This window comes from Acanthopagrus latus, chromosome 15 (genome assembly GCF_904848185.1).
Source record: "Acanthopagrus latus isolate v.2019 chromosome 15, fAcaLat1.1, whole genome shotgun sequence".
Taxonomy (NCBI): Eukaryota; Metazoa; Chordata; class Actinopteri; order Spariformes; family Sparidae; genus Acanthopagrus; species Acanthopagrus latus.
The window spans coordinates 4822181-4844811 of NC_051053.1; the positions used below are offsets into that span (position 1 = coordinate 4822181).

At 43.0% G+C, this 22631-nt stretch overlaps 1 protein-coding gene across 3 annotated transcripts in view; it reads left to right on the forward strand.

Annotated features, from left to right (window-relative positions):
* Positions 1–22631, forward strand: part of lrmda (leucine rich melanocyte differentiation associated) — a 222283-nt gene that overhangs the window by 127781 nt on the left and 71871 nt on the right. The window lies entirely within an intron of this gene.

Below are 22631 nucleotides of genomic sequence, written 5' to 3' on the forward strand. Positions count from 1 at the left end.
ATTTTTTTTTTTATCATTTTTTATTTTTTTTTCCTGGTCAGCCTTGCCTATCAATTAGCTGTCTCTTTAATCTCCAGCCCCACCAACATGGTGTGTGTGTGTGTGTGTGTGTGTGTGTGTGTGTGTGTGATGCAATAAGTGATCTGATGGTAATATGATCATCGAGCGATCGTTGATAGCAATTTTCCTCTTTCTGTTGGATTATGTTGGACAACGCGCTGCACGTTATGCTATGTGTGAGACAGGTCGAACACCGTGGCTGCTTACTGTGCTACTTAACAGCAGGAATGTACTGACTGACTCTATGTATTCAATATTTTAGAAATAGCTTATAAACTGGAATGCAGCTAACTAGCTACAGTTGACCAGTGATAATATTGAATACACCACAGTAACTGAATTCCATATTATGGCACAGACTCAAATGACATTCAGTGTTGCAGCTATTTAACCCGTCATTCCGTTCCTCCCTCCCTCCTTCGCACTCGTAATGATTACTATGGCTACTAGACATTGCTGGCGAACATGAAATGCAACTATTTGTCGTAATGATAGGCTTTCATGGTCGACCTATATGGTTGTTTGTTTTTTTTTTCAGACAGAAAAGAAACAAACAAGAAAAAGGAGCTTTTTCTAGGAATTGTATAACCGACAGAAATCGACAGACAGACCAGTGAGAAAGAGTGGGAGAGTATGAGTTTTGCATGACTATTTCAGAAAAGGTGTTTCTATTCATATTTGATTGATTGGTTTAATTGTCATTGTCTGTCACGCTGCTTTTACACTGGTGTCGCATAGAATTGCATAAACGGGTGCCATGTTATAGTGGCGAAATAACGTAAAAGACAATTCCCTCTTGCTGCTTTGAAGGAGTGTCTCTCCGTAGCTGGTGTTGGTCGAGCAGTAATAGCATGGCTACCTGGACAGTTCGCCACATTTCAATGGCAATGATGTTCACCTTCCCACAGAGCCGAAGCAATGTTATTTGAAGATGTTTAGCGAGGGGGGCCTTGATTGAATTTGTCCCCTCGGTGCAGAGACAGGCTCCATTAGGCAGCGGGCAACAGGGTCTGGGGACAGAGCAGTTAGAGAGATAAGAGGGGGAGCTGCCAGTGCAGTCTGGCTTCAGACCCAGAGCAAGGGTTTAGGGAATAAAGCTCCATAATAGCAGGTCCAGGGTCAGGTAGACAGCCTCCCTCTGTCCAACCCCCTTTTTTGGTTAAGTAACACTCGGCAGTCCGTAGCAGGGAGCGCAACATACTGTGGGTGTGGAGGAGGGAGGGAGGTAAGAAGAACGAGGGTTAGAGGTGCCTGTTCTAACATCAGGATGGTGGAGCAATTGCATCTCAAGCAAACTCTGCTAAACTGCCTCTGTGAGTTTGGCATATCTGATTCCGGTTCTATCAGTCATTGACTGGGAAATTGTTTGTGACAGTAACAAGCTGCCTAATCACTTGATTGATGGATGGGAGGACGGCTGTTAGATTGTTAGACGGACATTTCCATGACAGTGAGATTGTTTTCAAAGTTAATCAGACTAAATTGGCCCGCAGTTCCACCTCGCTTCTCTCGCTACATTTGTATTTTTTCCCTCCAAAGGCCGCTGTCATCTGCGACAACGTGCACTGCGGTTCTCTTTGCAGTAGGAGATTGCTTGTGATTGTGACAGTTGGCTGTCTTGGTGTTTTATGTACCTTAAGTCTCAGTGTGCATCCGACTACCACGGCCCTTTTCTCCGGGCCCTTTGCCCCTGGCCTCTATCTCCTGCTCTCTCCCTCACAGTAATGAAGCCTGCCTTTAAGGAACGGGGTGCGGGCAGCGAGGCATCACAGATTAGGTCAGTGGAACGGCTAGTGGGCTGAGCATGATGGATGAGGGCCAGAATGAGTTTCTGCCGCGGCTGTATTGTGAAATCTTTTCATTGTCACCGACGGGCCTATGAGGGCCTGATGAATGAGGGAGCAAGTGTCAGAAACGCCCTTCCACTGCTCCCCCTTCCACTCCTTTAATATCTCCCTAAGCTGCCTGGCTGCGTGCCTCTCTGTCCTGCCCTTTCTGACCGTCCACAACACCGGTCGCTGCAGCGTAGATAAAAGTTATTGCTAAAAATAGGCCAGGTCCAGTTCAGAGAAAGAGCAAAAAAGCACTAATGAGAGAAAAATAGAGCCACAGAAAGGCTGCCAAAGTTGGTGGATGCGGTGTGCAGATCTTAAAGTTCATAACTGCGCAAAACAACTCTCCCCGCTCCTCCACACTCTCTTCTCTCTCTTTCCTCCCATGCGGATGGACCTCCCGCTTCTGCAGAGCAATAGCGAGGTGGTGGTGGTGGTGGTGGTGGGTGGAGGAGGGGGGTGTCTTTATGGGAAACGTTTGTGACCAGCGTGACAGCTCTGCTTGATGGATGGGCCGCCTCCATCTGGTTGCAGTGCATGTAATAAATATCCATGCTCGTGTTTGACCTCTCTCACTTACCAGACACATCTTTCACTTTTGGGACATCCAAGGGGGACTCACAATTATGCTCTGCACTCTCCACTAGCCGGGGTGTGGGGGATAGCAGCTCTGTTTATGGGCCGCAGCCCAAGGGCAAAGAGTCAAAAAAATAGATAGCTGTAAACAATGCTTCCGCCGCCAGGAGAATTCTCCAGCATTCAATAACCTTTAACACCTCCTAAGCCCTCATCTCCCTGAGCTGGTTGCCTGTGCCCCACAATGCACTGCAGCGCCGCACAAACCGCCTCCATCTTTTGACCAGTGATTTAGCTCGGTGTCGGAGCATAGGTCGAGGGATCAAATGCAAAAAAAAAAAAAAAAACGTGTTGAAAAAACAAAAACAGTGGGAGTGACTAAAGGGAGGGGGGAAAAAAAATCTGACCAAATGAAATCCAATTTTTCCCTGTTGAATTCACTGCAAGATTTAATCATCTATCACATGGAGAAAAGGTTATGGTTGAGGGCAGCTGAGCACGCTAGCCTACTAATGCTCCCACTGCTGTTTGCTAATACAGATAGAGGAAAAACACATCTTCAATAGCCATTACTATTCCTCTTTCACTGCTCATAAACAGCAGTTAGTGTGTTTGCCCTTAACAGTGACCCAGTGCATTAGGCTGGTCAGCTCCTCAGTAATAGAAACAGATAGGTGGCCATTGGATTTTAATAAACCTGGATAATAATGAGGCTGAAAAGCTGAGTGAATTGTAAAGCAGGAGGCTAATGAAGTGCCTATGAGGGCAGTATGTGAGAAATAACCTATAACCTATTAAGAAACAGCCTAACTCCCTCTGCCTGAGTCCTACCCCCTGATTGAATTAGTGCACTCTTTAATTACTGAGCATCCAAGATGGGAGCTCTGAATCTAATTGAACTTTTTCATGCTTGCTGCACCCCAGCCAAACAATTTGTTCTGTAAAAAAAAATTGAATTAACATTCTCACTTTGTCTCCCTCTCTTTTTTTGCATTGATTTTTATAACATTAGGACTGTCATTAGGCTGTAAAGAATCAAATCGCACGGCATTATTCACAATAACGCATATGTTATAATCGCAGGGAGAACTTACTTAAAATTCAATCCACTTTGGCATCATTATCATGTATCAACATAATAAATGAGCCCTTCAGAGCATGGTAATTATAATTTGATAAATCATCAGCAGAAAATTAACTGGATGTCAAAACATTCATTGGAAAGGGTGATGAATGGAGGATGATTGTGGTGATGAATTGTGTTAATCTGCGCAGTATGAAGCCAGCGAAATGGCTAAGCAGCCCAAGATGGATGGGCCATAGAAGCTGCAAGGTCAGGACACACAACTGCAGAACGGAGGGAAGAAAAAATAGGAGGGAATGAAAAGGGGAGAAAAGAAAGAAGGGCTCTCTCTCCCTTCCCCTCCCTCTCTCTCTCTCTCTCTCTCTCCCTCTCTTTCTCTCTATGCAGAGCATTATCAGTCTCCCCGCCACAGCAGCTCTTTATGTTGTGCCATAGACATTTAGGTTTTGACAGTGAAGTGACCCTATAGTCTAATTTATTTAAAGATTCCCCAAGAATTATGATAACAATAAAGGTGTCCATTATAATTATTATATATAAACAAGTTTATTCTGAAATTAACTAATGCCATTTTAAGATCAAATGCATTTCTGTGATTGCTTTTTAACATATTTTTGTGAATAATATTTTCAAAATAAAACCAAGGACCCCTTTGAACAGCATGTTTGCCTCAATAAAGAATAAATTAAAAAAAAAATAAAAAAAAGTTCTATCCCAACATTATGTCTGCTTTTCTCTTTCTAATCTGTGCTAGTCAGGTAACTACTGGCAATACTGTAATCACCCTCTTTTTCAGTGTCGTTTAACTGTCCCAATGCACATTTAATACCCCCTCACTTGTATTCCTGTCAACCTGCGGTTTAATACCTCTAGATACAGCAGTGTATTGCATACAGTATCTGCATAAGAAGCAAGTCTGCCAAGCATACACTCACAACAAAGCATGTAATAGACCTGCCAATTCACTGGAGGATAACTGTGCCAGTGTCACATTTTACCTCGTCCATGCGTAACAAGTACAAAAGTGTATGGAGGTACAACCTCAAGCTGATCAGTCACAGCTCCCATGCAATAACTTTGTATGGCTGGATTTCTATCTACTGTATATATGATACTATATCTCCGAGGGCACCGTAGAGCCTCCTCATGCAGCTTGTGCAACACCCTAAATTGGACGAGACCCTTAACTACATTAGTCTAATCAAGTTAACATGCTTACACGTGTCGGCCTCAAATCAAGTTAGCTGATAACATGATTAAGAACAGAAATCCCCCCCAAAACCTAAACTTAGCCACCAAGTATCCAAATCTGTGTGAAGCTTTGTTTTAGTCACTTTAGCACAATTGATTATGTTTTATAGTTCGTCACTCCACTCATTACTTCGAATTGAATACAGGTTCCAGACTTGAACTGATATCTGTTTCTGAGTTGAATTACCTCTGCTGTGGAGGTCAGGCTCTTGGTTTGGTGTTGTTTGTCAGCAGGATAGCTGAAAAACTGCATGTCCGTGAAACTTGGAGGAGGGGTTGAGCGTGGGCCAAGGAAGAACATTTTGTAGAAGATCTGCATCATGAGGGGGCTACATTCATTATTTTTGAGTTCGGTTATCATTGCAAGATTGGGTATTTGGCCTTAGCGGCTGCTCAACGGTTGACTCTAGTTCAGCAAGCCAACCGGCAGCATGGGACAAAGCCAAATGGGCAAAGACAGAGTGAGAGCGCCTGTGTTTGACACAACACAGGCGTATAAATACAATAGTTTTGGAAACGTATCCAAACTGGGGACGACAGGATGTATGATCTATCAGAATTACATTGTAAACGGCAGTTATTTTGGCTAGCACAATCACGACATAGAGAAGAGACATACGGCATATACGTTGTGGTAGTGCTTCCTTATATTTGCATAAGGTCTGCTCTCTATGGCCATTAGATGGCTATCACTCTTGTGTTCCTATACACAAAAACTATAGTATACTACTATAGTAGATGTTTGCATGGGTTTCAGCACAGCCAGCTGCGCGGATGTTTCACTTTCAAGGTACAGCCAATGTAATTCCATGTGGCACTGTAGCCTAGAAAACAATCAGGGAATCTGATCTCCACTGAAAATCAAACTACATCAGCAGCACAAAGCAACGGTTCTTCTTAGCTTGCACATCTCTAACTGCTTTCCCATTCATAAATGAAGAATTTTCTTAGCGTGACCCAATTATCTGGCAGTTTACTCTTATTTAATGTTTAGCTAAATAAAGCTTTGTATTCTTTGACCGTTTCGTGTTGTGTAATTCTACACAACAAGAACATTTCACATCTTACTCAAGACCACAATATCATGGCATATTTCTATTCAAAGGTTGTTGAGCTCCTCTCCAAGGGCCCTCACTGATGATAATGAAGGCTATTTCTACAAATAACAGTAATTACACGTCACCGCTTCTGAAATGTGACAAAGCAGACAATGTTGCTTTTATTGAATTCATTATGTTGACAGGCACTTCATCCTTTCATTTATCTCCTATTCGTTATGGCCTGAGTGAACGTGTGTAAACTGACAACGACGCCTAATGTTGTTATTCTCCGTTTGTGGTTTAAAGACAGTACAGGGCATGTTTTTTTCTCCCTGTGTGTCAGTGCTTGTCCATGCATATATCTGACCTCCGTAGGAAGTATGTATCTGTGGTGGGAAGTCTTGTACTGCTGTTGAAGTAGCTTCACCACACAGAGATCAAAAGTCCCCCTTCACATCCTGTGGCATTTCTAGCTGGGAAGTATTAATCTCATACAGAGCTGCAGACACCTCTTATCTGGCTGGCAGGTTGACATGTAAGGGGATATTTCGTCTTGATTCCAGCAATGAATGCGGCACACAGGCTATCACTTGGCCCACGCTGCATACGGGAAGAGGAGAAATCACACCTTTCTTTCTGTGACTTCCATTTTCATTTGTGCTCCCTCCACTCACTCTTTTCTGTCTCCCGTTTTCTCTCTCCTGGAAATTATCACCAGCCATGTCAGGAGCCCTGTCGGATGGAGGGGGAGAGATGTGTCACACTGCCTCTTAAGTTTCTGATTGTCTAAATGACACAGAATCTCATCATACAGCTGTCTCCCTTTCTGACACTACAATTACCCATAATTCCCTCTGTCATTCACTGTCTCAAGGTTAGTATTTTATATCTTGAGCAGAGGGTGAGGACATTTACATTTGGAGGCTAGAATAAAAAGGGACTGAAGAAACAAGTTTGGTGTGCAACTGTGTGTTACCGTGTATTCGAAACGATTCCCTTATTTAAACGATATTTAAATCGCTTTCTTGTTTTAGCATGCCTGATTTTCTGAAATCCTTAAAAAAACAGGATGGAGTCTGGTTGCAGTGCCACTTAAAATACATACCGTTCATCACCTCTTCCCATTATCTTAACAACTTTTTTAATGACCAAGCACTTTGTTTCAGCTGACGCCATTAATCAGCTTTGGTCACCGAGATAATGTTCCTCCATACTACCCGTCAGAAGGTGGGTGTAGTCTGTCCCTCTTGACAAAGTGTGCTCAGTAAAAATGGTCCATTATCATGCCACGTTTTTACTCCATCATCTCTGATATTCTTATACGGTCTCTGGGTTAAACAGTACGTCTCCCCATCCTTTTTACCCCATCCCTCGAGTAAAGTGTTCTTCAAAGGTATATATTTCATCGCGAGCTGACAGCCTTGACACCATAATTGACCTGAGAGCTTCCATCTTACTCTTTTGAAATTCTCCGTTGTAATGTGTGTCAACTAGATAAAATGATTCCCATCTCCACCTTTCTCTGGATTTCCATTTGCAAAGACGGCTGACTGACTGACTGACTGGCTTAGGCTCCATTATCATTCTGTTTGAATGTCTGCAATCGGGGGGGGGGGGGGATGCGAAAAGGCTCCATTGTTTGAAACAGGTGCTCACACTTATGTCCTATACATTAGTCGAGCATGTGGAGCTTTTAGGTGGGTTAAATGGGTTAGTATTCCATGTGCTTTGTTAATAATGCTTTGCTTTGTCTGACAGACCGCCTTGTCTGTCTGTCAAAGTGTCATGGTTTCATGGAGGCAAAATTGGTTTTAGGCTTTCATTAGATTTGCTAATGACTTCCATAATGTTCATATTATTAAAGTGGAAATCATCAAGAGAGGGAACATAATGTACATTTTAGCCCTTGAGTACTGGCAGTTGTGCAGAATTCTGCATTCAGAAGTGACTTTTTTGGTTTGTATCATACATGTATGAGCAGAGTAGAACACTTTTTGGTCAGTAGATCTCAAAACAGTACATATATAGAATGTCTAGACATATGTTATATCGCAAATAACAAACATTTAACTGCTTTTATCCTTGTATTTTTTTTCTAATTTTGATATGATCAGGTAAGATAATCCTTAATTAAGTATCCTTAATAGCACTAGGAAGAGCACGTGCCTCCACCAAGGCCCAGCAGTCACTTTATCCCATCAAAGTCGTACTCACTCATAGATACCGGCCGCCTAAACATGTCTGGTTTTAACTCGCAATGTTTACGACAGTTAGAAAACATTCCTGGATCTGTCCCTCACTCACAATCCACACCAAAAGTTAACCGGGTCTATTCTAGCTCGAGATCCCTCCTCCATCAAAGTTTCGTGGACATTCACCATGTAGTTTTTGTGTGATCCTGCTGACAAACCTGAATTCAGAAAGTGTCATGAGATGATTTTTGTCGGGGATTGGTGTTATACTAAAGAAGTTTGATTAAGTGACTGATTGACAAATCCACATGATGTCACAACAAAGGTTGATGTGTTCCACGACATCTATGCAAAATCAGCAAACTTTCTGTTTCTTTCTAGTGTCATGGTTATCCACAGTGGACTGACCCATCAGCCCCTTATTTCATTTTATGTGCAAGCATCTTTGATAACCCAAATCTTCCCAACGGCAGCATCCAATGGAAGCTTAGACAAACTCTAGCTGTCATTTATTCTGTGGCTCCGAGGATAAATTATGTCTTTAAGGCAACATTTGGGAAAGTGATATGATACAATGTATGCATTCATTAGTATTGAGAGCCCAAAAGCTATATAAAAAAGAACCTAATCTGTATTCTGATTAACATGATCAGAAACGTGTTGGTATGTGAAAAGAAAGGAAAAAAATATGATATTTTGTGTGCCTTGAGCATTTTTTTTTTTTGGCTGTGGTAGTGAAAGAGGTATTGAGTATAACAGCAGTGTAGAAGGACCTGTGGTATCTCTCCTTCACACGCCGTGGGTGATGCAGCCTGTCACCGAAGGAGATGCTCAGTGCTGTCAGTGTGTCCTGCATGGGGTCTGACGTGTTCTCCATCAGGGATGATAGCTCAGCCATCATTCTTCTTTCTCCAAACAACTCTACTGGGTCGCGAAGGGCATCCCAGGACAGAGCTGGCCTTTTCAACCAGTCTGTTCAGCCTCCTCCTGTCAGCAGTGGAGATGCCGCCGTCCCAGCACACCTCTGTGGAAGACGGCTGATGAGTCGGAGAGGGTCCTCAGGAATTGCCCTCTGCACTCAGAAGACCTGAATCTGCTCTGCGTGATAAAGTCTGTCTTTTTCAAAATTGTTGCATTTGTTTCCTTCATGTTTTTTTTTTTTTTTAATTATTTCAGTGTGTCACGTTTATCATGTCACTTGAATTCACTATCAAACAGAAAAGACCTTTTAAACCTTTTTTTTTTTTTTTGCAAGAAGACAAGCACCTTTTCCTTCTTGTTCCTTTTCTCTTATTTTTTTTTTGTTCCATTTCCACGTGCAGCTATAAAAAGACATGCTCTGTTTTTGTGTGCCATGTCATATTATTAAGTTTCACACTTGCTCCGTGAACCCGAGACATATTTTCTGCTTCCCCCCCCCCCCCCCTTGGCTAATTGGGAGATTGTTAGGACTGTCTCTATCCGGAGTCTGATGCCCCCAAATGTGTCAATGTGCTGCCACGCTGCTGCGAGACTGCGTGTCTTCCAGTCAGTTTGGGGCATGTTTTCTAGAGCAGTTTGTTATTAGATTAATTAACACTGTATTGACAAACTGTGATAGGACTGCGTGATCTTTTCTCACCTTCGGAGACACTCTTTTTTTTTTTTCTTGGCTTTTCAATCAAAGTGATAATGAAAAAAAAAAAGGGGGGGGGCTCTTTTTTAGAGAACACAACAGAAAAGTAAGCGATAACACTTAAAGCAGTGTCTTTATTCTTGAAAAGGGTCTTTGAAGAAGTTTTTTTTTTTTTTTTATCAGGGCAGTGTACTATGTGTTGAACAAATGTGACCCATGTGTTTATTTTACCTTTGTCCAAGCTTACAAAGTAGAGTGAGGCTTTATGCATGGGAGTAAAAAGGCTTCAGGGGAAGCGGCACTTTCTGGGGGTAGATGTGGGAGGCTAAAACAAGCTTTAAAGAGGGTCCAGTCCCACTCAGGTTCACTGGTAAGCCTGTTGGACATCCGGCTTTGTTCCCCTTATAGGCTCCTTATCAGTGGCCTGATGCGGTTGTCCCCTCGCATGTTCCTCTTGTACCTCAGCTGGGCCAATTCGATGGCCTAAGTGCTCAAATTGAGCCATTTTGTCTCACTTTGAAACAAACTAGGACCTATTATGCGTGTGTTTCTTCTTATTCATACCCCTCCTCCTTGTCTCCCTTCCACGTTGGCCTAGGTCTATGTAGTTTGTCAGTCCCCCCTGCCTTTCTCTGCTCTTAAGTTTGAAGCTCCAGCCTTGTGAGGGGTCAGTGTTTCCACTCCAGCAGTGTCAACTTCAATCTGGGCCGATTTGGTGTGAAATGTGTGCCATGGTGTGGGGGCTTGCAGGTCAAAGCCCCAGTAATTGATGTTGCTTATTCATCTGCTTTTCCTTGTCTACTCTCACCGCAGCGCAGCGGCCGTTTTTTGTTTGTCTAAATTGTTTGAAGATTTACTGTAGGTCTTAGGGCCCTGAGAAGCATCCCCCCGCTGCACTTTGTCTGTGTTCCTACCTAGCAGGGGGTTCAGCACCAGGGACACACAATGGTGCCGGCACAAAGGAGGCTTCCCCCAACACAAGGCCTGGAGGACATCTCATAGCATGATACTGAGCACTAGGGGACACACAATGGCGGAGGCACAAAGGAGGCTTCTCTTAAGACAGGGCTCAGAGGACATCTAGCATGAAAAGCAGGGCAGCTCTCACTGTAATTAGCCATGGAGCCAGCCTGACCAATGGCCTGATGAGATCAGTAAACAGTATTAAAAAAAAAAAAAAAAAACGAAAGGGAGGGGACAAGGTTATTGGCAGACATGTAGTCTTGTGATGCAGCAAACAAAAATTTAAAAAAAGATGCAAAATGAGTAATAGATAATGGGACAGTCATGTTTGGAAACTATTATCCCTCTCCCGCACCTCCTTAAGGTCTGCTGGTCTCTCTTCCACGCCGTTCCCCCCCGGTACCTGCTAGCTGAAGCGCGGGATGAAATGCCGGATCTGTTTTAAGCACAAAGAGGAACGCAACGACGGAGCCACGTTTAATCTGGCCCCTCAGTCGGCTGCATGGGTGGTATGTCCTCCAGGGCCTTTGAAGAGGGGGGCGATTTAGAGAAGAGATCTGGATCATTACACAATAAAGAACACTTCATAAGTACTGAAGTGAGTTGGAGAAATGACGGTTAATGATGTTGACAGCAATTCACCTCTGCTGAATTACAGAAAGATTTGACTCAACTTGCCTTCTTTAATGAGCCTCACTCTGTAAAGGTAATGGGCCAGCGGTAAGACACGGAGAGGGGCGGGGAGGAGAGGAGGGGGGAGACGGTGGGGAGAAAGTGAGAGAGAGAATGGAAGGAATTTATTCGTTTTTGATTTTTTTTTCCTCTCTCAGCCATGTTTTACACCGGGCAGATATAGTTATCACGTACTGTTCCTCCCTTTAAGCTTTCACGGCAGGAAATTACCGAAAGGCCGTCTTCAGCAAACAGATAATGGGGAAAGGTGACGTGCAATATGTATTTTTAGTTGCACCGCTCTTTAACCAGACTCCATTCAGCTTTATAGGATTTTTAGAAAATCAAGTTTGCTGAACACCGAAGCCATTTAAAAGTCATTTAAATAAGGGAAATGTTCCAAGTAAACAGAGTTTACTATATATGAATAACTCTCGGAGAGTGTGTGCCTTGTATTCAAATACGCTGTAATATGATAAATAATTGCACTTTCTCATTGTGAAGTTTGCCATACTGTAAAGGGTGTTCTCCCAATAAGCATCCATCATTTACTATGATTTTCCTCCGAGTCTCTCTTGTGAATTTTACTCTCTGTACTTGCATCAAATAAGCCTATTTACACACAAGAACACTGGTTCCAGCCTTCAGCTCATTTGCTATTTCTAATCATGCATGTTCATGTGCAAGTTTGTGACAAAAAGCTTAACTGACAGCGCGACAGTTGATTTGCAGTTTTTATTCCCCCCACCCCCACCCCCACCCCACATCTGACTGTCATCCCATCAAAGTAGCATATCTGTCGGTGTCTTTGAGTGTCTCTCGCTGAATGATAAATATGTACATCCAGTGCCAATTATGCATTGACATAGATGTCACCGAGAATGTAACATTTAAATTAAAATGATGGCATTCAATTTCAAACTGCCTTGTGCGGTGACATGTTCTATTATCTCCTTCCGAAGGTGTAAGAAGAGGCAAAAACAACAGCGATGAACGAAGGAACTATCCCAAAGGTCAAATCAATAACTTTGTTGTTACTCTGCTTTTTTCTTGTTAGCACCACCTACATGTCAATCATTAGGCCTATTAATAGGCTTATTAGAGCTAAAACATAATCCTGGCTTCTTGGAGAAACTCTGCACGGAAACTTTAGAAGGCGCTGAATGCCTTCCAGTGCTGCGAGCTTCACTCAGAACATATAAAGTTGAATGTTTGTATAATGTAGGGCTGTACTGATATGACTGCGGTGGTTTGAGATGACAAATATAATAGTGTTACATCATACAGGACATAACTGATTATTATTTGAATTATCGATTCATTATCTTCTCAATTTGATTGATCGTTTAAGCCTAATGTGAAAAATGCTCATCACAATTGCCCAGAGACAAAATAGAATGCGGAAAAAACTCCTTGTCCCCAGAGGAAGTTGCATGTATTCAGATAGTTTTCCCTCAGGGATATGATTCAGTAGATAAGTTGCATTGTGGGTAATGTAGGTGCCAGGTTCTGAGAAGGACTGGAATAAAGAAGACACTGTTTCTGATTCTACGGTATCATTTTTGATGAATTGTTTTAAACTGCCCAGCTGTGCAGTGCTACACTGGTGGACTGCCTTTCTTAACCTGGCAACAACATCACCTGTAATGAAATGTAGTCACGGAACCATGGAGGCAGTTTGTTGGTTTACATGCTCCTCTGGTGCCACACACAGCTTTTTACTATTACTTCCACATATGCATTAGTAGTCTCCAAGACCTTTTAACACATTTAAAGTGGCGACTTACCCTTTAAAAAGCTTCCTTTGTCCAGCTAGCAGTCCAAAACCCAGAGAATCTTCACTTATGATAGTAAATGAAAAAGTGAGGCAGCAGATACATGTAAGAAGCTGGAACCAGCACTGGCTTGAAAAATGGCAATGAATCGATGATCAAAGTATTTGCCGATTAATTTGCTTGTGGTTCTGTTCATCAGTCTATTGACTAATCGTTGCAGCACAAAAGTCAGACATGGAAGTGCACGGTCTCTATATCACACAGGGGAAAAAAAAAAAAAATACAAGGCTTGATACTTTAATTGGCAGGAATACTTGTCTAATTATCACTTTTCTGCTCGCTCTCCATGCTGAGATTATGTAATTATCTTTTTGAAACATTGCGGAACGATATTGCTTTTTTTTTTTTTTTTTTTCATGCGTGTATGTGTGTCATTTCTGAGACGCCTCTGTACCTGACACTCAGCAAGCCACTTAATAATATGCTAGAAAGGCAGCTAATTATATCATAATAATGGCCTGATGAAAGCAATAAGGCAGGCCGGTGAATGAATGATAGCGCTGTTCAGACTGCTCAAGCTATACCTTTATCTCAAATTGTTGGAAACGCACCAATCAAGAAGTTCTTTAATCACAAATACGTTGACTCATTATGCCGCAAGAATTTGGAGACTTTGCATCTGTTGTTATGCAAATCGAGGGCCGTGCTAAATGATATGTTTTTCTGCAATGATGTTTCCCGCAAATTGAATCCCTTATCAAGTTAATTACTCCATGTTTACAAGCCCCCCCAAGCTAGAATCTCCCAATTAAAGACTACACCTGCTCTGTTTGTGGGATTTGTATTTGGTACATGTGTCATTACATGTTCTCCTGCAGAGCAGAGGTTTGTCAGGGGGGGGAAGAACCACCAGTTAGACCCCTCGCTGGGCTCCCAGATTTCATCCTGCGCCTGCAAACGTTCTCGGCAGACTTGGTGTCGTTTAGTTACAGGAGCCTTCGCCGAAAAGAGGCAGGAACACAGCTGACACGCACATCCGCAAGACCTGCGGAGGGGGTAGATGGGTGATCTGACGGAGGGCGCGCCCGAGCACCAGCAGCGGCGGCATCAACAGCAGCAGCAGCAGCCGTAGACTGCTTTCGAAACTTTTTAATTAGCACTAATTACCTTTGCAGGAAAATGTTGAGGCTTGAAAGGATTTGTGTCAGCAAGTGGGAGATCAAAGATTGTGGTGCTGTGCATTTTAATCTGAACACTGAGGGGTAATAGGGAGCTGTTTGTGTGTTAGAGAGAGGGGAGGCGGGGGGGGGGAGGAAAAGAGGCATCCCAGGTGGTACTTGAGCAGTCTACCTCAAGTAATGCTGTCTACCAATCACACCACAGGTCCTGTCACATTATAAAATTCTCCACTAATATAAAGAAATTAACTTGTTTTTCTTTTTTTTTCCCCCGCTGTTGTTGAATTGTATCGCAGCTTCCCCCCACTTTGTTCACTCTCTCCTTTATCTGTGTGCATGCATTCCTCAGTGTCAGTATGCCCGCACGCGCACACACACACACACGCGCGTGTGATTTTGTGCGAGCCGCTTCATCAGACTGACAGGCATTTCATAGAGGTGGTTTTTAATGCATGCCTGGACATCACTGTGGCAGGGTCATCCATCAGACTTCAAGACAACATCGATCATTTGCCATGAAGAGAGCACGGGGTAGTGATTATTTGCTATTAGGTGGATGCTGAGGCATACAAATGGCTGGCAGTTGACAGTTGAACTCACTCAAACGTAATGCGGGATGGCTCCCCCCCCCCTCCTCTCAGGGAAATGTTGACAAGCGCCGAGCCTGAACACTGTAATGACAGAGCGTACAGGCAGACAGGGCACTGAGGGATCCTTCCTCACAGATCCCAGCATCTATTATTTAATGCTTTCTTTATTTTATTGCAATAGTACATGAGTTTGTTTTTTTTTTTCCAGTTACATATTGTGCACCATATATATTTATGCATTATTTCATTCATGGAAAGCTCATTGTTTAATGCGAGGCGTGCTTATCGCAATATGCCTTGGATGATTGACCCTGTCGCTGTAATTCTACAGTATTATACGCACTTAAAGTGCGAGCCTGTGTAGCACGCGCGAGGGCTTGCGTGTGCTTGTTTGTGCTGCATTGATGTCCTCGCTGACTGAGATGCCATCAGTGAATTGATTTTCAGCTCCCGCTCACTGAGAGAGGAGGGTGTTTGTCATGTGGATAGACAACTAATCTTTCAATACAAACATTTCACAAGACGCATGGCCGTACTGTGAGCAGGCGCTGCGAGGAGGGGAAGTGTTGTATAGGCTCTTCTGAAGGAGCTCGGCTTCACCGGCGCTTGCCTCCCTTGTCCGATGATGTATTTCAAAGTGTACGATTTAGTGCTGTACATGGGAAGAAGCTGTCATTCTGTCTGGCTGTGTAACAACCCTCACTCGCTGAAACTTTTAAAAGAGACGTCCACCATCCTGCATTGAACTCTCCATTTATTTTCTTTCTTCTTTTTTTTTTTTTTTTTGCTTTCCAGGATAGAGGCAACTCTCTCCCACCTCCGAGTCGGGTCATTATTGGAGCTTTGACTTCATACCGGGTCATACCGGTCTGATGATGATGTACTTAGTGTTGTACATTGGAAGCAGCTGTCATTCTTGCCGGCTGCGTAACAAACCTCACTCGATGAAAACCTTGAAAGAGACGCCCGGCTTTCTGCAGTGAACTCCATTTTTTTTCTCTCCCTCCCAGGATGGAGGCGACTCTCTCTCCCACCTCTCAATCGGGTCATTGTTGGGGCTTATACCTCATCCCGGGCCAAACCGGGGTCAAGCCAGGCTTATGAAGTTGGGCCTGACAGGAATGTCTGTCAAGTCCTTATCCCTTGGCCAGGGTTGATCCAGGGTCATTAATCAGGCAGGCATTGCAGATGCAAGGGGAAGCATGAGGCCAGGTGACGCTGACCTCAGTACAGTGGCTTTGATTTTGTCTGGCTCTGGCTTTTTTTTTTTTTTTGTGTGGAGGGGTGTGTGCGTGTGGAGGGGTGTGTGTGTGTGTGCGTGTGAGAATTGACAGGATCAGTCCCTGTCTGATTCACAGTGCTCCCAGCCCCTCTGCCAGCGCTAATGACATTGAGAGAGAATATTAACCTCACACACTCAGCAGGAATATCCACAGGGGTTAGTCTATAACTCAGACACCGCGGGATCCACAGTGGTATTATCATTCAAACGCACCGGTGCTGGCTTTAAACGTTCGACAGACGCGCCATGGTGTAGACATTTGCAACAATTTAACAACACTTCTCACGTAATAACCTCCGTATAGCGCGAAGTAATGAGCGGTGATATTTAACTTCTTCATCAACAAAGAACTTCGCTGCTTGCTTTAATTATATTTCACAGATTTCTCCTTGGTTGACTTTGTTTATGCTCTCTAAAAATATATTTTTGTTTTTTTTTTGAAAATGATGTAACCCCGTGCAAAGTTCAATCTGACATGCCACCTCCAATTGACAGCTTTGTAGCTCGTGATGCTTTTACACATAGGCTGTCGGGAGCGAGCGTAGCGCAATATTCAAAACAGATTAAGAGTGAACCCACATAAAGAAGAGATTCGCTGGCGGCGCCAAACGTACTCTAATGATTTGCATCACCATTAATAGTAATTTGCGGCTGCCTAGGAGGAGATGTGTAATCCCCTTCCCATGTGTGAATTGACATGCAGTCGGGGAGGGCTGTGTGTGTCCTGGACGTGTGATCTTTAAATGACTGCCACCTGAGGCCTGGCAATGCGGCGAGAGGAGTGCCACACTGAGCGGTGACTGTCTAAATGTGAGGCAGATAGGGGGTGAGAGAGGGAGAGCTGTAGGGGGAGATAGAGACAGATAATGACAGTCTAATTCACCGTCGCCATCAGAGATGCATTTACAGAGACGTGTATAGGCCGTAAAGTGTAGCTCGAGGGGAGAGAGCCGGAACAGACCTGATCAGCAGCACTGTGTGGAGGTGGTAGGAGGGATGTTTGGTGGGGGGGGGGCTTGAGGGGTTGCAGGGCATTAATTTGCTTTACAGATAATGTCATCTTATTTACCGTGAGCTAATCCTGATAGTGTTTTGATGCCTTATTTTGGTATTTTTTTTTTTTTATGTTTATTTGCGTTCCAGTTGCGGGTTAGAGTGATGAAACCCAACTGTGTTGAACTAATGGAGACTTGTATTAATAGGTTATATTCTCTCCTCAGTTTCTCCTTTATGTTCACAAAACTGAACAGCTGTTATCATACTGTGCCTTTCATGCGCACCGCCGCTTTATTTCATGACAGTAACATCGATTCTGTCCAGGTGTTTAGTGTCACACTCGACATTTTGAGATTTCTTTGCTGATCGGACATGAAAAATATCTGAAAATGAAATTAAGAAGTCTCAGTAAACGCTACATCATTACTGTATGGAAGATGATTAGGGCCCCTTTAAAGGGAAAATTAGGTCTGACTTTTTTCACGGACTTTAAGTCTGAGTTAATGTCGGAATTCAGACTTTTTTCTCAGAATGCCGACTTTAATCTCAGATTGAAAGTCAAAGGAAAACAAAGTCAGAATTGTGAAAAAAATGAAGTCAGACGCCCAAAAAAATGTTTCCAGGAACCTTAATCCTCTTCTGTGCGTTTCACATCTGCACCGATTTGTGAAGAATATAGCCCCGATTCTTTAAATGAGTGGATTTGGTATTTAAAACTCTCAGCGGGACATTACTTTGATCGCCATAACAGGATTTGAGGGTATGGATAACTTATTGAATCTCTGAGAATTGAGATTTGTGTTGCAGTGTCCGGTGTGGCAAAAGCCATCAGAATATTTCTTAACTCTCCTGCCTCCATCTCTCACCAGCCCTCCTCCATTCACCTTTCTTATTAAGTTTATTAAAGCCAGTCCACATACTGGGCTTCCCAGGTCCAGTTCCTTTTCCCATTCATTACAGTACCTTATCCTGGCAGGCAATCTGAAGTGTGCTCTGAATAGTCCATTATGCACATATGAAGGCCATCATGGCCCCGGTATTGGTCAATTCATCAAACATTTATCTGTTGCCTTCTGAGCAGGACGTCGTTATGACTGTCACTCCTCGGCTCTGGGCCTCAGTTTAGAATAACAGCGCCTTGCGATTCTGCAGAGAGGATGTCAGCCCTTTAACTGTGGACTGCAGCTGTGGGGGCTCTGCAGTTGCTCAGTGTGTGTGTGTGTGTGTGTGTGTGTGTGTGTGTGTGTGTGTGTGTGTGTGTGTGTGTGTGTGTTTTTATTTTTTTAATATACGTTTCGACTCAGGAACTTTTTCTGCATTGCTGTGCTAGCTGCGGGGATGTTGCCTCTGTGATCTCTATCACCATTTCAGTAATAGAGAAGGCTTTGAGGTTGTTTTACATTACGCGCCTCAGACAAAACGCCACATTTGACCTCTTCGGAGTTTCTCAAAAAAAAAAATAAAAAATAAAAAAAATCGCGGACTATGATTCATTTAGGCGACAGTTTCAGAAGAAGCAGACTGTGTAACTCATGTAAAAGAGCCAAGGCTGCCGCTCTCCATTTTTCATGCGCTGCCTGAGGATATCTGACATGACACTCTCGCGCAGCATTGGCAGGAGTGACTGACATTTCAGCCAATAATGGTCGAGAGTTTTCTTCCCTCTGTTGTCAGCAGTGGTTTATCAATCACTATGTCTGCATTAGTATTAGTGTATTGATCTGGCAGGGCAGCTCTCTGGGTCACCGTCTCCTCTCCAGTGTCCTTGTCTTCTTTCTCACATCCCGCGCCTCGCTTCCTGCGCCGCTCCAGTAACACATGAGTGTATGCAACCCTTGTGTGTGTTCAGCAGACAGATAATGAAGATTTCAGCACATACATGCGCCACTTATGTAAGCCCAAAAGCACACACGCTGATGCACACGGGGCCGCATGATGTATGATGGCGAGCTTACACAGGCTAAGTGGTAGTCAAAGCGTAAAGACAGCCCCGTGTGAAGTATTAGCTCTGACAATGAGGCTGATCATAATTATCTTAACAAGGAGAGGATTCATCGCCTCACCTCGTTAAAGCTACCCACCGCTCCCCCCCCACCCCCCCGTTCTCCCTCTCTCGCTTGCTAGTTAGAGGTTCAAGAAAACGCGCTTGATCGCATGTCACTATAGAAATCATATTTTTCTCATTACGTATGATGCTGTGATTTAATTTCATTCATGTTTAGTTGATTCAGGTCATTTCAGTGTGTAATTGCCTAAAGCAAATTTTCTTTACAAAACAAACTATTACACACATCTCGTGATCAAGTAAAGAGCAGGAAGAGAAAAAGGTTTCCGAGAGAAAATTGTTCATCCTGCACTATCTGTAAGATATTCCCTCTCTCTTCATCAGTCTTCTTTAGTAAAGGCTTATTCCAAAAAAAAAGGAGACTTTTTTTTTTTTAAGCTGATGATATTCATAAACATAATGGCTGACAGCTTTTGGTTGTGGAAATCAGACTAGCAGATGTATTAAACGTTGCGACAGATATATTTACAAAATTCCAACATTGACTATTTTAGAGGAACTGAAGAGACATTAGTTTGGTTTCATTATCACTGTCATTTTTTTTAAGTGAGTGCATTACATGAAAAAACTGTAAGAAAACTGTTGTTATGTATATTTTCAGTAAATTGCGTCTGTGTTTTCCCCGTCCAAGCCATTTCCCAAATCTCTATAGCGCTGGGACTCGCGTCAATTATGCTCATTAGTTTTGTTAAAAGTAAAAACTGCCTTTTCTTCTTTTTCCTTTTTTTTCTTTCTTTTTAAGTAAAGTACTTTACTGCAGTGCTTAAACTTTGTTGGTTTTCCAGGCCGCACAATTAAAACAAGAAAGCTTATAAAAAGTAATGAAACCAGCTATGGAAATCTGCAGAGGGAGTGCACAGAAAAGCTGGAGAGTATTAGAAGTTCAATCCGGCACTGTAGTTAATGCTGGATGGGACTCAGTGGCTCTCCCCTGGCTGTGAATTTAACTGATTAAATCAGCCAGTGCACGCAGCAGTGGTGACATGAAAACAACAATTAATAAGGCTCCCTCCTGCGCCACGAGGCTCCCTTTAACCGAGCAGCTAATAACATAACCCACAGGACTACAGCCCATCACACACACACACACACACACACACACACACTTACAGGTGGCAGTAGTTAGTTAGCAGCCTCACAGAAAACGCAATAATGTGGTACACAGTTATGCCGAGCCGCGCATTATAACAAAGATTATACCCGCAGATTAATTGCATGCTGCACTGAATTCCCTGTCAATGCAAACACAATGAATGTGCTGAAAAATGTACACTTTGTTTTCTAATTACCAGTTTGTGCCAACAGCCCGTTCATACCAGTGCTTCCATAGATTTCTCACAGGCATAACCATTTTTCATGATTTCAGCTAGGAAATGTGTTTTAATCCGAGGTAAACAACAGTAAAATGTCCAAAGAGTCAAAACAAAGCAAAAATATAATGTGTCAGTACATCTGAAATCTGTAGCAGCGCTAGCTTTATGGTGCACTATGTAGTTTGGGGGACGAAACTGTAATCAGAAGAGAGAGATCTTCATTGACTCATTTTTTTAAAAAAAATATTCTTAAACAAGCTAAATTAACAAATTCTCTTTGTTGCCCATGACTGTATAAACAGAATAACCAAACTGACCTTAAAGGACAGCATAATTTCACTCTGTTTTACTTCGTCTCTCCAGCTTCTAAAAAAGCTTCTTTACTCAGTTATGAAAAATAAATAAATAAATAAATAAATAAATAAAAGCTGAGTTTGTATTATTAGCTCATTGATATTGTAAATATTAAAAATTCTGAGTTTGGATTTCTTCTTTAAAGTTACATAGTGCCCTTTTAATGGGCCATTTTTACTTTCATAAATGAGAAGCACCATGAGGGAAAGGGAGAAAAAAAAAACAACAAAAAACAAGCAAACAGAGTTGGATTTCATAAAACTGGCACATCTCTCCAGTCATCCATCTTGCCAATGCATTAATCAGACCTGATAAGAGGTTGTCAGCTAGCGGCTTTGGCAGCACACTGGCTAGGTGCTGTCAGCCGCTGTTGTGGGTATCAAGTGTGTGTGTGTGTGTGTGTGTGTGTGTGTGTGTGTGTGTGTGTGTGTGTGTTTGCAAAATGTTGACGTCTTTTGAAATAAGGCAGCTCAGTCCGCGACGAGTTGCTGATTTGTTGTTTTCCCACCCGAGAGAATAGTTGCAACATTTCGCTTTATAGTACGAAGTTGCTGCCAGCGTGTGCATCTACACAACACGTGTATGTCTCAGGATCAGGGATTATAGGTTGAGTCCAGTTTATATCGCAGCAGTATCTTTTTTTTATTATTTATTTATTTATTTTTTAATTGATCCGGCCTTCCTCAGTGTGTAGTCGCTTTCCCATAATGAATCTGACCGTAGATCTCGCCGTGCCCCCACGCAGCATCCTGCTCCTCGCCATTCATTTGCAGATTGTCATGATAAAGGTGTTATATTTACACAGCTCCAGGTCGGTGTGTGTTATGGCAGCCATTGACAGAACCAGGGAGGAGCAATAGTTCACGCTGCAGCTGTTTAGACCTCACTGTACCTTGAGTCTGTCATGTTGCAATGTGACGCCGTGCAATGGAATAAGTATTTACACAATGGAATGTCAAGGTCTGCTTTTAAAGCCAGAGACGTACTGCGCTCACTGAAAAAATATGTAGAATTGTGATATATTCACCGTTGTAGTAAATAATTAGTACAGTCAGATGTGTTTACTGATTAAAAAGCTGTTGTGTGAACTTTGAAAAAAAAAAACACATGTTGAGGAGTATACTGCCTGCGTCCAGTTCAGTGCAGATTTGAAATGTCAATGAAGTCACCCAGGACACTTTAACGTGGCATGTTGACAGTGTGAAGGATTAGACAACACACACATTGCCTTCGCGCACCTTCCGTGACTTGAACTTTGCAGGGCCCTAACATTACTCGTAACACCACCCTCCATCATTTCTGTGCCCGTGTGAATGCCGACGTGTGTGTGTGTGTGTGTGTGTGTGTGTGTGTGCGTGAGAGCGAGTGAGTCGTAGATGACCCCTCACCTCTCCTCGCGATGCGTCATAAAAAGCAGCGGAAAGGCAGAGTTCCTCTTTTAAAAAAAGCAAAAAAAAAAAAAAGACAAAGCGGTCCTTTGATGTTAGAATCCCAACACTAGCCCCTATCGTGGCGCAGTCGCACAGTAAAAGGAAAAAGTTCCTCCTCCGTTCCATCTGTGATTGCGAGTGTATTCCGGTTCCTCTGTGAAAATGATGGATGACAAGTTAAATTTGTGTCTGGGGAGTGAAGGTGAACTGTGACAGAGTGATTTGTCTTGGGAATGGAGGGTTAGGGTCAGGCGAAACTGGGCGCCTCAAGGCACAAGACATTGACAAATTCATCCTGCCCGCCGCATTTCTGAAGCCTTTTGTTTTGAATCCTGGCTACTCACAAGTGACCCCCATCCCTCA